Source organism: Anastrepha ludens, chromosome X, assembly GCF_028408465.1.
Source record: "Anastrepha ludens isolate Willacy chromosome X, idAnaLude1.1, whole genome shotgun sequence".
Taxonomy (NCBI): domain Eukaryota; kingdom Metazoa; phylum Arthropoda; class Insecta; order Diptera; family Tephritidae; genus Anastrepha; species Anastrepha ludens.
The window spans coordinates 15,282,802-15,299,394 of record NC_071503.1 but is presented as its reverse complement, the minus strand read 5'-3'; positions in this window follow the sequence as shown (position 1 = coordinate 15,299,394).

Here is a 16,593-nt window from a genome sequence, read left to right as displayed (position 1 = left end):
GCCCGTAGTTCTTCGAATAGTGGTCTTCCCCTCGCTCTTTGAGATCGTGTTCTTGCTTTATTGCATGTTTCGCGCAGCTCAGCTATCTCATTCGACCACCAATTCACCGGCTGTCTGTTGGCAGGTTTTTTCCATCTAGGCATCGACCCATCACAAACTGCTTCCATATGACGCGCTATCAGGTCGGCAATAATATCTGACGTGCCACCGGTAATTTTTAATCCTTTTCATTTTTCGTTGAAGACTTTTATGTTGAAAGACCTGGTATTCCATGTTTCTGCTTGTACTCTGTGGAAGCTTGGCTTTTGAATGGACTCGCTAATATCTATTGTGATGGGGAGACGATCGCCATGCGCGTATAATTTGTCTTCCCGTTTCCATTTGACGTTAATCGCCGTAGCTCGGTCTGCGAAAGCGATATCAATCACTGACTGTCCGTTGTGGTTCTCGAAAGTGTGAACTCCATGCTCATTCAATAACACCAGATCCAAGGAAGCGAAGAAATATTCCAATAACCGACCTCTCGCATTTGTTTTTCTGCTGATCCATTCCAGGGACCAAGCATTAAAATCTCCAGCGACCAGTATTGGGCGTTTTCCCCCCAGCTCTATTTCCATTAATGATAGCATGCATGGAAATTGTTTCTGTGGCCATCTCGATGGTGCGTAACAGCTCACTATGTACATGCTGTGCAGCTTTACCCATGTGAAGCCTGCACGCATAACTCTCATTCTGCATTGCGGTGTTCTGTTCCCAAGCACGCAGATTAGTGCCAGCTTCTGGTTATCACTTACCCCGTTGTACGACTCTTCTGCTTTATATGGGTCAGACAGCAATACCACATCAATATGTTTTTCGGCGACAGTTTGCCAAAGAAAAGCTTGTGCGATTCTACTATGTTTAATGTTAAGCTGTAATACTTTCATGTTCGTAGACGTGCTGCATCTTGGTACCGCAGACATTTACCGCTTCCTGCTGCATGCGCTCCAGCGCAGAGAGCACATTTTTCGTCCTGCTTACAGCTCGCGGCTTGTGCCCTGTTGTTCCACATCTCCTGCATTGGTTTGTTCGATTCGGCTCTTTACATGTTGTGGTCATATGACCATATCTCCAGCATCGGGGGCTTACAACTTCTTGGGTTTACAACTTCTGACACTCGGCAGCGTATCCAACCAACTCTATGGCCCAGTGACAGGACTCTTTTGGTATCCTCTGCCGGTAAGAAAACGAAGGCAGTATGCATACCAGTGTATGTGGCTCGTGTGCTTTTCATAGAGCCTATTTCCGGCCTCTTAATTTTTGCTTGTTCGGTCAGTGCATCTATTAAATCTTCAGCCGTGGTCACGTCAGTGATGAGATCTCTGTATTGCACGATAACCATATGCGTACGTAAATTAACCGTTGCCATGTTTGCTAAGACCTTTTCGATAGTTGCTTGAAACTTCGCAGTAATGGCGTCTTTTTTACCTTTTTGCGTAGCTCGCACAGTTCTGACATCTTCACTCAGCTCTTTTAGCTCTTCATTTGATTTTACTTTTCTCAGTTTCCACCAAAGCATCTGCCCTGGGTCTTATTGCTTTGCCCACTCGCTTTTGATTTCGTGCATTCTTATCATTTTTGTTTTGAACTTTAGTCCATTCCTGCTCCTTGCTTGGTGTTGTCGACTTCTTCTGTGGGTGTAGGTTTCCTCGGGTCGTTGCCTTCCTTTTCTTTGCCTCGGGCGTTCTGCCAGACCCATTTGTAACGCCTTTTGGGCTAACTTTGCTGGTTCAGTCGTTGCATTAGTAGGTGGTGAATATTGCATTAACGAACTTTTCCGGAAAACATTGGTGTTTTCTGCTGTTACTGTTGCTAGTGTATTTGTTGAAAATTTGTTTTTTAATGTGTCCATTCTGTAAGGAACTTAAGACCGCTATCTCCACTCGTGTATGTAGTTTGCTTAAGGTTTCATGATTATCTATGCAAGCAGTAAGGTCATGCGAGGGTTGACGCTGGCCCTTATGGGGTCTAGAGTTCAGAGCCAAGCCCCAGCCGGAATAAATAGGGAGTCGTCTCAACCTAACCTACATAGCCTAGGTCCAGGACAACGAGTATTGAACGTATCCCAAGACCTGCCAGGTTTTATTACAAGCCCAGCCCAGGTTTCATTTCCAAATATGTCCAGTATTGCAAAGTCAGAATGTTACTGGTCTCCATTCTGATGACTCGCCAGCCAGATTACGCGTAAGTTCCAGCCACTCCTAACCTGGAGACAGGCGCTGACCAGGGAACCCGCTCACTGTGAGTCAAACGCTCATGGATTTTTGTATATTTCACCATGTTCGTGTGGTGAAGAGGATACTTATATTATAGAGGCGGTATCTGTGCGCCTCTGTCCCCGGAATATCCTCGGATTCGCTGGCTTTTTATATTTTATCTTTAGATAATGTCATATCAATCACTTCCTACCTTCTGCTGGTCACAAAAGTCGGGCTAGTGCCAAAGTTCTGTATAACCAAGCGAGATGACAGAATGAAGTCCATGAGTTTATGCCCGCGGAAGTTACATTTTGTTCTACCCCAGAGTGTGTTCTGTGAAATTGCGTCACATCCCACATTTAGACATAATCCCTAGAGTGAGGGAGAATGGGGTCGCAAGGAAAATAAGCCGAGACGACAATTGTCTCTACTTCTTTCCCCCCTAATCGATACTTTATTTTGACTGCAACTAGGTCTTGACAGCAAAATTGTCTTAACAAAGTGCAATGAACCGCTTTCGGCATAATAATACACGTACGCGGACGGACCTCTTCCTCTTTATGAAGTATTGACCCCCACTTTACATCTCCCAGGCCATGTATTTGTCTTTTAGACACCCACGGTTCGGTATGCTTTCATCCGACCATATTTTTCATAACAGCAGATGCATGCACCTTAACAGCTCCTCGCCGCCACGTTTGAATAGTTCAGCCGGCAGTCTGTCGGCTGTAGCGCCTTTGTTACTCTTTAGCCGCGTTTGCGCTATACTCACCTTGTCATGGTAGGGTAGCGGAGCGACTGTCCCGTCGTCAACGATTGGGCTGCCAATATCTTAACATTCTCTGTGACATGCGCAGGTGTCACTATTTAAGAAGTTCGAGAAGTGTTCCCTCCATAATTTAAGCATGCTCTGGAAAACAGGAAGACCATGTTCTTCTTTTGTAAGCCGCCGAACTTTCTGGTGGAAGTTTCGGGACTTTTTCCGTTTGACAAGCATCTCAAGCTCCTCGCACTCACGTATTTCGGCCTCTCGTTTCTCCATTCTGATAATATGTCTCTCTTCCTGTTCCAGCTTCCAGTAGCGATCCCACAGGGCTTGGGTTGCCCGCGATCGCAGCGTGGCTCTATAGGCAGCATCCTTCGTTTCCACGCCAGCATAAGATTCCTCGTCGTACCAATTGTTTTTTTCGAACTCGCCGAAATCCTGCGGCGGGGGTACGTAAAGGGGGAAAATGTTCTTCCATTGTTCATGCATACCGGATTATTGGGTAGTGCTCTCCGAAGGCTGGCAGTCTGTTGCCATTGCAGCTTTCCGATGTCGAAATTCCTTTGTATAGTTAAATGTACGATTTTTTGGTGCACAGAAGCGTGTGCGTATTTTGGCTATAACAATGTAATGACCCGAGTCGATGTTGGGTCCTCGGATCGTACATACATCTTAAACCCTAGAAGCGTGTCTTCCATCTATCGCTGGTTTGGCATTTTGCGATCAGGAGACAGCTTCTTATTTTGGAGTATTTTTTTATACTGAAATCCGATGCTGCAGACTATCATGTTTTAGGCCCCGTCGAAGACGTCCGAGTCTCCCAGCTTCTGTCCGTTACTCGATGTTTCGTTGTGCAGGCCGAATTCCCTTTTTTATTTTCAAAAATTCCCTCCTTGCACACTGTGATATTGAAGTCCCCAATCACGATTTTTATGTCGTGGCTGGGCAGCACTCACTAGAACGTTCCAGGCGTTCGTAGAAGGAATCTGTGGTCGCATCGTTCTTTCCTTCCATCGGGACGTGGCGCGTGGACGTGGGCGTTTTGATCCGGATTATTGTGAGCTGCTTGTCCACCGGAGTGAACTGCTGTAGTAGACATGGCAAGGTCCAATGCTCTTCTTGCCTTGCCCCGTCCATCGCATCTCTTGAGTGACAGTGATGCCAGTTTATGCTCTCATGAGATATCACCCAACCGGGCAGTGGCACCTTCCCCAATACAGGACCATACATTCCAAGTACATCTCCTCAAATCATAGTATTTAGTTCATTTGTATTGTTCGCTTTTCATTGATGAAGGAGTTTTACGTACTTGGAGAATTATACGAACTTCCACTCGGTCGTATGCTTCCTTTTCTCAATAGGTCTTCAATGTCCTTATTCACAAAAGCATTTGATGCTAAAGGATATTGATACTGTTTGCTCCAAATAGGAATATTTAGTGAAGTTCTTATTTCCGCACGGCTGTCCCGTCTAAAAGGGAGATTAACAAGAAATATGCGCTAAATTAGATTAAGTTCTTATCATGATTTTGGCACTAAATTCCTTCAGAAATCTGTACTGCTGCGCATATATATAATATATTAATATATATGTATATCATCAACCTCTTGTGTGTACTCCAGTCTCCGCTAACCTTTCACGTAGTGAAGTTGATTCGCCTAGGTCAGCTCCTTATATAGCGCTGAAATATTTCAGTTTTTCCATATTCGTGCTTTTTCGCAGTCAAGTTTTACACGAGATAATAACTCTAATGATTTAGCTTGCTTTCTACCAGAATGTTCGGCGTATTACAGAAGGTTTTAAGGCCGGGGCGTTTTCCTGTAACAACAAAGACGGCGATCTGGTGACTAACATCCAGAGCATACTTAAATTATAGAGGAAAAATTTCTCGAACCTGTCAAATAGTGATAGCTGCGCATATCACAGAGAATGTGAAGATCCCGATACTTCAATCGCTGACGAAGGAATTGTCATTACGCTACCCGTCTATGGCGTGGTGAGAATATCGATAATGCGGCTAACGAACAACAAAGCCGCGGGCGCCAACGGACTGCCGGCTGAACTATTCAAACATGGCGGCGAGGAGCTGGTAAGGTGCATGCATCAGCTTCTATGCAAAATATGGTCCGATGAAAGCATGAAGCAAGAATGGAATTTACCGTTACCGGCATACAGGTGTCTGAATTTGGTATCCCCGCAAAACAAATAAAGCTATGCAAGATGACGTTGCTCAATATGAGCAGCGCCTCAGAATTGGGAAGGACCTCTCCGACCCGTTTGATACCGAACGAAGTTTCAGACAGGGTAACTCGCTGTCGCGTGACTTCCTTAACCTGATTTTGGAAAGCATCGTACGAGCCGAAAGCATTGGCGCGATAACCGCTTACGCGATTTTGGCCGGATTTAACAAAGCGCGCCAGTCGTTTCTTTCTCGTGCTAACCGGCGCCGATTAGACACACCAAGTGAAGCCTAGTCCTTCTCCACCTGATCTTTCCAACACAGAGGAGGCCGCCCTCTTCCTCTGTTACCACCAGCTGGTACCGCATCGAATACTTTCAAAGCCGGAGCGTTTATATCCATTCGGACGACAGACCCAGCCAACGTAGCCGCTGGATCTTTATTCGCCGCGTTATGTCTATGTCGTCGTAAAGCTCATCGTTCAATTCCCTGCGATATTCGCCGTCGCCAACGTGTAAAGATCCAAAAATCTTCCGCAGAATTTTACTGTCAAACACTCCAAGCGACGCTTCATAGGATATTGTCATCGTTTACGCTTCTGTGCCATACGTTAGGAGGAGCATGATGAGAGCCTTGTAAAGTGTTAGTTTTGTTCGGCGAGAAAGGACTTTACTACTCAATTGCTTACTTAGTTCAAAGTAGCACTTGTTGGCAAGAGAGATTCTACGTTGGGTTTCCGGGCTGACATTTTTATCGGTGTCAATACTGGTTCCTAAATAAACGAAGTGTTATCTTTCAACAGTGCCATGGGTACCGATACCTGAGTGCGCCGACTGTTTATTTGATGACGGGAGGTACTTCTTTTTGTCCTCGTTCACCACCAGACCCATTCGCTTTGCCTCCTTATCCAGTTTGGAGAAGGCAGAGCTAACAGCGCGGTTGTTAAGGCTGATGATGTCAATACGTACGATGCTCTCCAACATCAGGTTAAAGAAGTCACACGACAGTCACACCCTGTCTGAAACCTCGTTTGGTATCAAATGGCTCGGAGAGGTTCTTCCCAATTCTGACGGCGCTGCTGGTGTTGAACAACGTCATCTTGCAAAGCCGTATTAGTTTTGTGGGGATACCAAATTCAGACACCGCGGCATACAGACAACTCCTCTTCGTACACCGAATTACTCTATTAACCTTTAATTCGTATCAGATTCCTAACTCTATAAACATTGCCTGGTACAAATTTGTCGTTCGCGAATATTTCCCCAATCCCATAAGGTGCAGAAATTGCCAAATTCTTGATCATATTTCGAAAAACTGCACCAACAATGCAGCCTGCGATATTTGTAATTTGCCACCTCATAAGCCTATAAACTTACCCCAGCTTTCAGCAGCAACCAGAAATTCTAAAAATGAAAACACGAAAAAATGAAGCATGACTGATGTTAGACGTTTATACAAACCAAATCATTCCATATAATTCATACAAATTAACTGAACACAATCATAGTGTTCAACATTAAAAGGAAATTCCGATGAAATACCAATTTTCAACATACCTCAAGGACCAAGCGAAAATGAAACACCTTAGAACCAAGAATGATAGAGAAACACATTGCGCAGAGAACGTTAATGCAGAGAACGTTAATGTATAGAGAAGTCTCAATGACAGGAACGTATGGAGTTTCGAGGGGTACTCGTCTCGCGAAGACAATTTCACCATAGACTCATTTTTCAACAAAAATTAACAGTGAGGGGCTGAATTATGTAAATTTAGCAGCAGTCGATAAGAATTTGTTGGTGATTAGAAGCAAAGAATGCTAGGTAGCTTTTTAATATGACCTATATATTTGAATTTTTCCAAATCATCCAAAATTATATACATATGTTATCTGTCTGGTGGCTGTAAAACTTTGTTGAATTCCCTTCAACTGAATCAAAATCCTCTATAGAAAACGCTTCATTACCAGGCGCACAGGAAGATGGCATATGCAAATGTAAATTTGTGAATTTATATACATATGCGCATATGTATATGCTGTGTGTATGTATGCTCACTAGCCACAGCTCAAAATAAAACGGTAAACTTCTCAAGAAATCCAGCGCGCACTCATGGCGCAGCGCATATTCATAGGCACAGCATTGTACATATACACATATTTACGTACATATATTGATGCATACATATGTACGAAGCCGCGGGCACTCGACTTGACAAAAATTCAAGATTTATCAAATATTGGCAAATAATTCTACGCGAAATATTCCAATATTGACTATTTTCGAATTGTCGAGAAAATTGACATATGGGCGGCTCGTTTTATGAATGAAAGTACTTGCTTTTAGAAGTATGAGCTCGCATTTATCAATGAATTTTTTGATGATGAGTTTTTGTTGTACAGTACAATAGTTGAAACTGTTCGGCGCCGCCGCGACTATTCATCGCTATGGCAACTAGAATGATGGCCGCTACGCCTGCGCCTATGACTGCATTTTGTTCTTGTAGTCGCTAGGCATAGAATTTTAGCTTTGAACGACATACGCATTTTGAGGAATAAAGTGAGTGCCCTGTGTGTGCGGTTGTATGTAGGTACATGCATATGTGTTTATTAATAAGCATTGATTTGCTTGAATTCAATTCACATATTTATATTTGCATATGCCATCTTCCTGTGTGCCTGGTAATGAAGCGTTTTGTATACAGAATTTTTTGATTGTGCAATTGAACGTACATAGATATAGTTAGGGCATCAAGTGTGCATGTACGCACATGCACATACGTCGATGCATATGCAGAAGAAGTTATTTTAGCATTTGCAGGAATTCGATCATTCGAATATTTACACCCTAATTATTGCATGAAATATGATAAGGCGATGCTCGTGAGGTAGGTCATGTTGCTTCACTGCATACATATGCGTGCAACACTATATTTATTAAAGATGCAATAGAACTTAGTTGTCCCATATATGTATGTTTGTATGCAAATACGTTTCTTTGAAGTTTTCTTTTATTTATTTTAAATTTCAAAGTTTTATACTATCAATAAAATGCATGCATATATGAATTATTCCCTGTAATATACATATGTAAATTGAAAAAAGTTTCGTTTGACAAGGAACAAAAAATGCATATTCAAAGTACATAAATATGATAAGAGAATGCGTCGTGAGATAGGTCATTGTTGCTGCAGTGCGTGTGCACATACATTTGTAACACTATAAGAATTGAAGATGCAATTGAACTTTTGCACAAATATAACTAACAAAATATTATATATGTATATATACATATATTGATATACATATATATTCATCAATATACCAATATGCTCTTTGAATTCTTGTCTAAAATTAATTTCGACTCGAAAAATTAGTAAAAATTTTCATCAAATTTACTAAAACGCACACAACAAAATGTGAGGTCGTTTTATAATGTATTGTATTTTGTTTAAATTCTTCTTTTAAAATTAAAGCAACAAACATTAAAGTTAAAGTGATTTTAAATGTTGGATTTTAAATCTTTAAATATAAATTTAATAAATTTTCGTTTATCAAGGGAACATTAAAATGCACAAGCAAATGCCTTGCAAAATGCCGTCGGCATTCGTCAATTTGATTTCATACAGAAACCAAAAACTGAGCAGAGCCAATGTACTTGTACATAATTCACTGTAATCAGCTCTGTTAAGAACTTCCCCGCTGTCGAGTTAAGCGAGGTGAAATAGTGTTCGCGGTTTCACTTCATTTTTGACAATTCACACTATTCGTAGCTCGTGAGAATTCTCTATATTTAACGTTCTCTGGTTAATGTATAGAGAAGTCTCAATGACAGGAACGTATGGAATTTCGAGGGGTACTCGTCTCGCGAAGACAATTTCACCATAGACACATTTTTCAACAAAAATTAACAGTGAGTGGCTGAATTATGTAAATTTAGCAGCAGTCGATAAGAATTTGTTGGTGATTAGAAGCAAAGAATGTTAGGTAGCTTTTTAATATGACCTATATATTTGAATTTTTCCAAATCATCCAAAATTATATACATATGTTATGTCTGTCTGTCTGGTGTCTGTAAAACTTTGTTGAATCCCTTCAACTGAATCAAAATCCTCTATAGAAAACGTTTCATTACCAGGCGCACAGGAAGATGGCATATGCAAATGTAAATTTGTGAATTTATATACATATGCGCATATGTATATGCTGTGTGTATGTATGCTCACTAGCGACAGCTCAAAATAAAACGGTAAACTTCTCAAGAAATCCAGCGCGCACTCATGGCGCAGCGCATATTCATAGGCACAGCATTGTACATATACACATATTTACGTACATATATTGATGCATACATATGTACGAAGCCGCGGGCACTCGACTTGACAAAAATTCAAGATTTATCAAATATTGGCAAATAATTCTACGCGAAATATTCCAATATTGACTATTTTCGAATTGTCGAGAAAATTGGCATATGGGCGGCTCGTTTTATGAATGAAAGTACTTGCTCTTAGAACTATGAGCTCGAATTTATCAATGAATTTTTTGATGATGAGTTTTTGTTGTACAGTACAATAGTTGAAACTGTTCGGCGCCGCCGCGACTGTTCAGCGCTATGACAACTAGAATGATGGTCGCTACGCCTGCGTCTATGACTGCATTTTGTTCTTGTAGCCGCTAGGCATAGAATTTTAGCTTTGAACGACATACGCATTTTCAGGAATAAAGTGAGTGCCCTGTGTGTGTGGTTGTATGTAAAGGGTGTTTTTTTTAGAGGTTAGGTTTTCAAGATAAAATAAAACGTATATAATTTAATGTTATGGCCAAGAATTTAGCTTTATTATAAAGATAAGGGTTTGCCATTATGTTTTAAAAATGATTTCGGGCAAGTGGCCGCCGCGGCTGGCTCGAATAAATTCCAGCCGAGAGGTCCAATTTTCGACCACTTTTTGCAGCAATTGTCAGCAATAACGCGCCGAATATTCTCTTCCAAGACGTCAATCGTCTCGGGCTTATCTGCGTAGACAAGCGACTTCACATAGCCCCACAAGAAATAGTCCAGCGGTGTTATATCGCACGATCTTGGAGGCCATGCCACAGGTCCACGGCGCGAGATAATGCGCTCACCAAAAGTTTCCTTCAATAAATCGATTGTTGCGTTGGCTGTATGGCATGTAGCGCCGTCTTGTTGGAACCAAAGGTCGTCCACATCAACATCGTCCAATTCAGGCACGAAAAAGTCATTAATCATGGCTCTATAGCGCTCTCCATTGACTGTAACATTATGGCCGGGTTCATTTTTAAAGAAATATAGACGCATGATTCCCTCTGCCCATAGAGCACACCAAACAGTGACTTTTTGAGGATGTAACGGCGTCTCAGCAATGGCTTGTGGATTATGTTCACTCCAAATGCGACAATTTTGCTTATTGACATACCCATTGAACCAAAAGTGAGCTTCATCGCTGAACAAAATTTTCTTGTGAAAATCGGGATCGGTGGCCATCTCGTTTTGGGCCCATTCACCGAACGTCCGACGCGCTTGATCAGGTGTAAGTCTATTCATTATGAAATGGCAAACCAAACTGAGCATAAATCAAGTGACAGCTGTCAAAAAGACCATCTACGAAAAAAGTAGTGCCAACTTGAAAACCTAACCTCTAAAAAAAAACACCCTATACATGCATATGTGTATATTAATAAGCATTGATTTGCTTGAATTCAATTCACATATTTATATTTGCATATGCCATCTTCCTGTGTGCCTGGTAATGAAGCGTTTTGTATACAGAATTTTTTGATTTGATCAATTGAACGTACTAGATATATGTAGTTAGGGCATCAAGTGTGCATATATATACGCACATGCACATACGTCGATGCATATGCAGAAGAAGTTGTTTTAGCATTTGCAGGAATTCGATCATTCGAATATTTACACCCTAATTATTGCATGAAATATGATAAGGTGATGCTCGTGAGGTAGGCCATGTTGCTTCACTGCATACATATGCGTGCAACACTATATTTATTAAAGATGCAATAGAACTTAGTTGTCCCATATATGTATGCAAATACGTTTCTTTGAAGTTTTATTTTATTTATTTTAAATTTCAAAGTTTTGTACTATCTATAAAATGCATACATATATGAATTATTCCCTGTAATATATGTACACATGTAAATTTAAAAAAATTTCGTTTGGCAAAGGAACAAAAATGCATATTCAAATGTACATAAATATAATATGATAAGGCAATGAGTCGTGAAATAGGTCATTGTTGCTGCAGTGCGTGTGCACATACATACATTTGTAACACTATAAGAATTGAAGATACAATTGAACCTTTGCACGAATATAACTAACAAAATATATGTATATAAACATATATTGATATACATATATATTCATCAATATACCAATATGCTCTTTGAATTCTTGTCTAAAATTAATTTCGGCTCGAAAAATTAGTAAAAATTTTCATAAAATTTACACTAACACGCACACAACAAAATGTGAGGTCGTTTTATAATGTATTGTATTTTGTTTAAATTTTTCTTTTAAAATTAAAACAACAAACATTAAAGTTACTTTGATTTTAAATGTTGTCTTTTTTTATTTGGTTATATTTGTTTGAAAATATAAATTGAATAAATTTTCGTTTATCAAGGGAACATAGAAATGCACAAGCAAATGCCGTCGGCATTCGTCAATTTGATTTCATACAGAAACCAAAAACTGAGCAGAGCCAATGTACTCGTACATAATTCACTGTAATCAGCTCTGTTAAGAACTTCCCCGCTGTCGAGTTAAGCGAGGTGAAATAGTGTTCGCGGTTTCACTTCATTTTTGACAACTCACACTATTCGTAGCTCGTGGGACTTCTCTATTCATCAATATTCTCTGTCGTAAGAGCCCATGAATAAGCAAGCAAAAGGAAAGGGAATACTTGTTTGTCAAGAAAAAGAGCAGTTGAAAGCAATGGAAGCAACCAAACACAAGAAATTATACGTACACACACATACCTTCTAACCTCGGTGTCTTCCGCGTAAAAGCGCAAAATACTGCATTTGTAGGCTTTATATTAATTTGTGCTTTCACATTTTAACACAAGGCACTTCGTTTTCATTAGTTTGTTTAGTATAAATCTCAAATATAGCAATATTACCAAGCCATTCACTGAATTTTCACAAACATGTAATTTTTCCTACTTTTGTTTGTTTTGTATTGCGAACTGAGCTGACGTCAGACTTGTCAAAATCCCGAAAAATAATGTAATTACTTTTTAATGGCGTCACCGTAGATACTCAATTCGCCTTGCTACAAAAATATCAGGTAATAAAAGTTTCACAAAACAAGCAAACACGTCAACAACATCCTATTGCTCCAACTCATGGTGAAGAGATTTTTATGGTGTGGCCAATATCAGACCGTTAGCCGGCTCTCAGCGAATTTGACAGAATTGGCCGCTGGGCCGACGTAGCATAAGCTACGAATCGATTTGTTTACGAAAAACTAAAAATGTGTTAGTGATATATGAAACAAATTAACCCAAAGTCACTTGGCTATAAAGTCACAAAGAGAAAACCAATCCAGATAATCGGTTGAAACTCATTTTGCCACACACTTTGCTCAGATATTTGTTCAAAAGTCAGCCATCATTGTGGAGAAATAAGAGCGCTGAATATAAAGACAGAAATGTGAAATTAAAATCGTGGCAAATTTTATTAGGAAAATATAAAGATGTAGAAAACAAATTTTTTGTCAATTACAGTGTGTGTACACATGAGCGTACAATTGACAATAGTAAGCAAAGCATTTATTTAGAATGCAGAGAATGTTAATGAAATGAGAAGGCGCAAATCTTCAATAACTTTTTTGCGAGTACAAAATTGAAGATTCGTTGCAAAGGATTTCAGATTTTTACTTACCACATTAGTAGAGGATTTCATATTCTTACCATACTGTTACAGGATTTCAGATCTTTACTTACAGCTCTAGTAGAGAATTTCAGATTTTTTGCTGCTTTTACCACGCTGGTAGAAGATTTCAGATCTTTACTTACAGCTCTAGTAGAGAATTTCAGATTTTTTGCTGCTTTTACCACGCTGGTAGAAGATTTCAGATCTTTACTTACCACGCTAATGGAGGATTTCAGATTTTTACTGTTTTTACCACACTAGCAGAGGATTTCAGCAGAGAATTCAGATTCAGCCATATTCACAGCGAATGGCATAAATGAGCGATTTACAAAATTAATATAGAATTAGGCTTTAGCACAAGCACGAAAGAGAAATCTTCAACGCAATTTTTGTACCGTATTTGACTCAAGTCTTGCATACAATTTTCCTTGTTCGATATTTTTATTTTACCTTGTATTTGCTTTAAATTAGAATTGATATAAAATAGTGTATTCTGGTTTTTCTAATGACTGATATTTAGAAATTTATTTTCTATATAAAATAGTTCATACTGCTTTTAAACAAATTTATAGGTAAAACCGCCAGAAAGGCAATGCATATGTATATGCATTTACGTATATATTTAATCTCTTCAGTCAAATCTAAGCTATATTGATGCGAAAAAATCATATAAAAAACAACAACTATTTGCTGTGACCGTCTTCTCCTTGCCCCTCAGTGATGTACATTGTTGGTTGGTTTAAGTGGTGATTCTTCCAGAATCCAACTAGCGATTCCGCACCATTTTGTTGTGACATTCTCGCTTCCAACTTGTTTACCAGTTATTTACAGCATGACTATATCCTGTCTGTGCGGTTCAGGAACCTTATCAGGTCGTTGACATCTAAGCCAGACAGCTGTTCCAGACTCTCGAACAGCGGTTTACCCAGGGTTAACATTTTGCCTTCCATAGTAGACCGGAGTGAAATACGTAAATTTTTTCAAATCATATCGTAATAGCAGGAAAAAGTTGCTACATATCAATACAAATTCAGGAAAAAAAAGAAATTTCAAATCGGTTAATATCTTCCGTTCGCGCATTGCATTTAAAATTTACAAATTTTATCCCAAATCTAGCTGATTTACGAAAACTTGTAGAAGTTGTAAATGATTAAAAATCGAGCTCAGTTTTTATACATAGCACTTTCAGCATTGAGTAGTAGATTTTTAATTTACTAATCTATCCATTTCTGTGGTTCTGAGCGATCAACTTTCACCAATTTTACACCAAATCTACAAAGGAAGCCTATGCCAAATGAGGCTTGCGTGAAAGCGGCTTACGGCTACTATAGGGTTATTCAATTATTTTTAACATTAAATCGCTTCAAACATTTTAATCATGTCTCTTTCTCGTAAGGACATACACTGCCCATTTTTTGGTGCACCTAAACCAATGCTGTCATCGGTCCTTCCCACTAATACCGACATTATACAATGTTGGCAAGAAGTGAGGTACAAAATGACAGTAGAACCTTCTGCTGCCAATTCTGGTTAGAAGTTTAGCTTCACAGTTGTAGCAGATACTGTAGCTCATCAGACTGAGTCCCTTTATTCCAAGGCTTCGATTCCAATAGTTTCCCACACAAGAGTTGTAGAAAAGATCAAACATTTACATGATCGAGACTACACTCTTCGTAAATCTTATTCAAGGGACAAAGACACACAATCTTCAAGAACATTATTTGACATTTCGTACTGCAAGTGCGAGATGACACTCAATTGCTTTTGTCAAAGAAGCTTTGACAAGTGTATTTGTCCCAGGCCGGTTATTATCAACTGCACATGCCCTAAAGATAGAAAGATACCGCCATTAGAAATCAAATTTCTATATGCTCAAAGATATCTCGGAAAAGGTAAGATTGGGACAGTAGATACCAAAGAAACTCAAAAGCTTACATTAAAGTTGCAGAGAAAAGCTCGTCACTTAAGTCAGACCAACTTTCCTGGACCTTCTTGGACAAAGATACTTCTTTTGTTGTTGATCGAAGCAAAATTAGAAGAGAAAAAGAAAAATGTAGACTAAAACTTATCGAATCGGGGAATGCAATAAAGCAATTAAACGACCCGATGTGTGTGTATTTTGATGGCAGGATGGATGACACTTTAGTTTTAGTTGAAAAAGGAACAAACGTTATCAATCTATAAAAAAAGAAGAGCACATTTCAGTAATAACAGAACCAGGCTCAAAGTACCTTTGTCATTTAGTACCTACTTCAAAAAGTTGAAAGAACACAGCATACAGCATTGTAAATTATTTTGAAGAAAATGGTATAAATCAATCTAATGTTGTAGTGATTGGATGTGAGGGTACGCCAACAAATACTGGGTGGAAGAATGGTGCAATAAAATTCATTGAAACGCGTTTAAAAAGACCACTACAATGGGCTATCTGTCTCCTCCATTTTAATGAATTACCTCTGAGGCATCTAGTTGAAATACTTGATGGTAAAACAACAGGTCCTCAGTCTTTCAGTGGGCTTCTTGGCAAACAGCTGGCTAAATGTGAATCTTTGTCCATCGTTGTTTTCAGAGAATTGAATGCTCTCTTTCGCGAACGCTTGACGCAATAAGCTTAAGTAAACATCAGAAATACTTACATGACATTGCCATTGCTATTGATGCTGGTTTTTGCTCCCCAGATCTAGCAAATCGAGATCCGGGACCAATGTCACACTCTCTTTGGTTGACAATTGCAAACAGGTTCCTACGATTATACATTTCTTTGCAAGAGCCATCTAAAAATCTTATTCAAATTGTAAAATACATTTTGACTGTATACGTACCTCTATGGTTCGAAATCAAAACAAATTCTTCAATAGTTGACGGACCTAAACATATTTTAGAATGTATTAAAAAATGTAGAACCTTATCTTCAGAAGTTCAGGCAGTAGTTCATAAGGTCATTCAAACAAATTCCTTTTTTGCCCATCCAGATCCGCGATCTTGGATTGAGGCGAGTTCTGAAAATAAAAGAAATCCCTTCAAAAGACAAAAATATTAGAAACTTTTTGGTTCGTAAACTAAACTTTGAAGCAAATGAATATTTTGAATTAATTAATTGGTCTGAAATGAAACTTACCTGCCCCACAATTTTAGACAGACTTTCTTCTGAAGATATCTTGCAATTAACTTCTGATAAAGAAGAACCAAAATTAACGACAGATTTAACAAATATTCCATGCCATACGCAAGCTGTGGAGCGTTGTGTAAAACTAGTAACTCAAACGTCCTCAAAAGTGTATGGGAAAGAGCGACATTCACTTCTCGTACAGTTATGCCTCAATTTGACACTCAAGCAGACTTTGCCACTCCCGAATAAATAATTTTTCATCTTTGGCTGATTGGTTGGGAAGAGAGTGGGTGGAACTCGTAGTACAGTCACCTTCACGCGGTGAGTTCTGAGTCGGCCAAAAAGGGCGGGCCAAGAGCTGTACAAAACTTCTTTAAGACAGA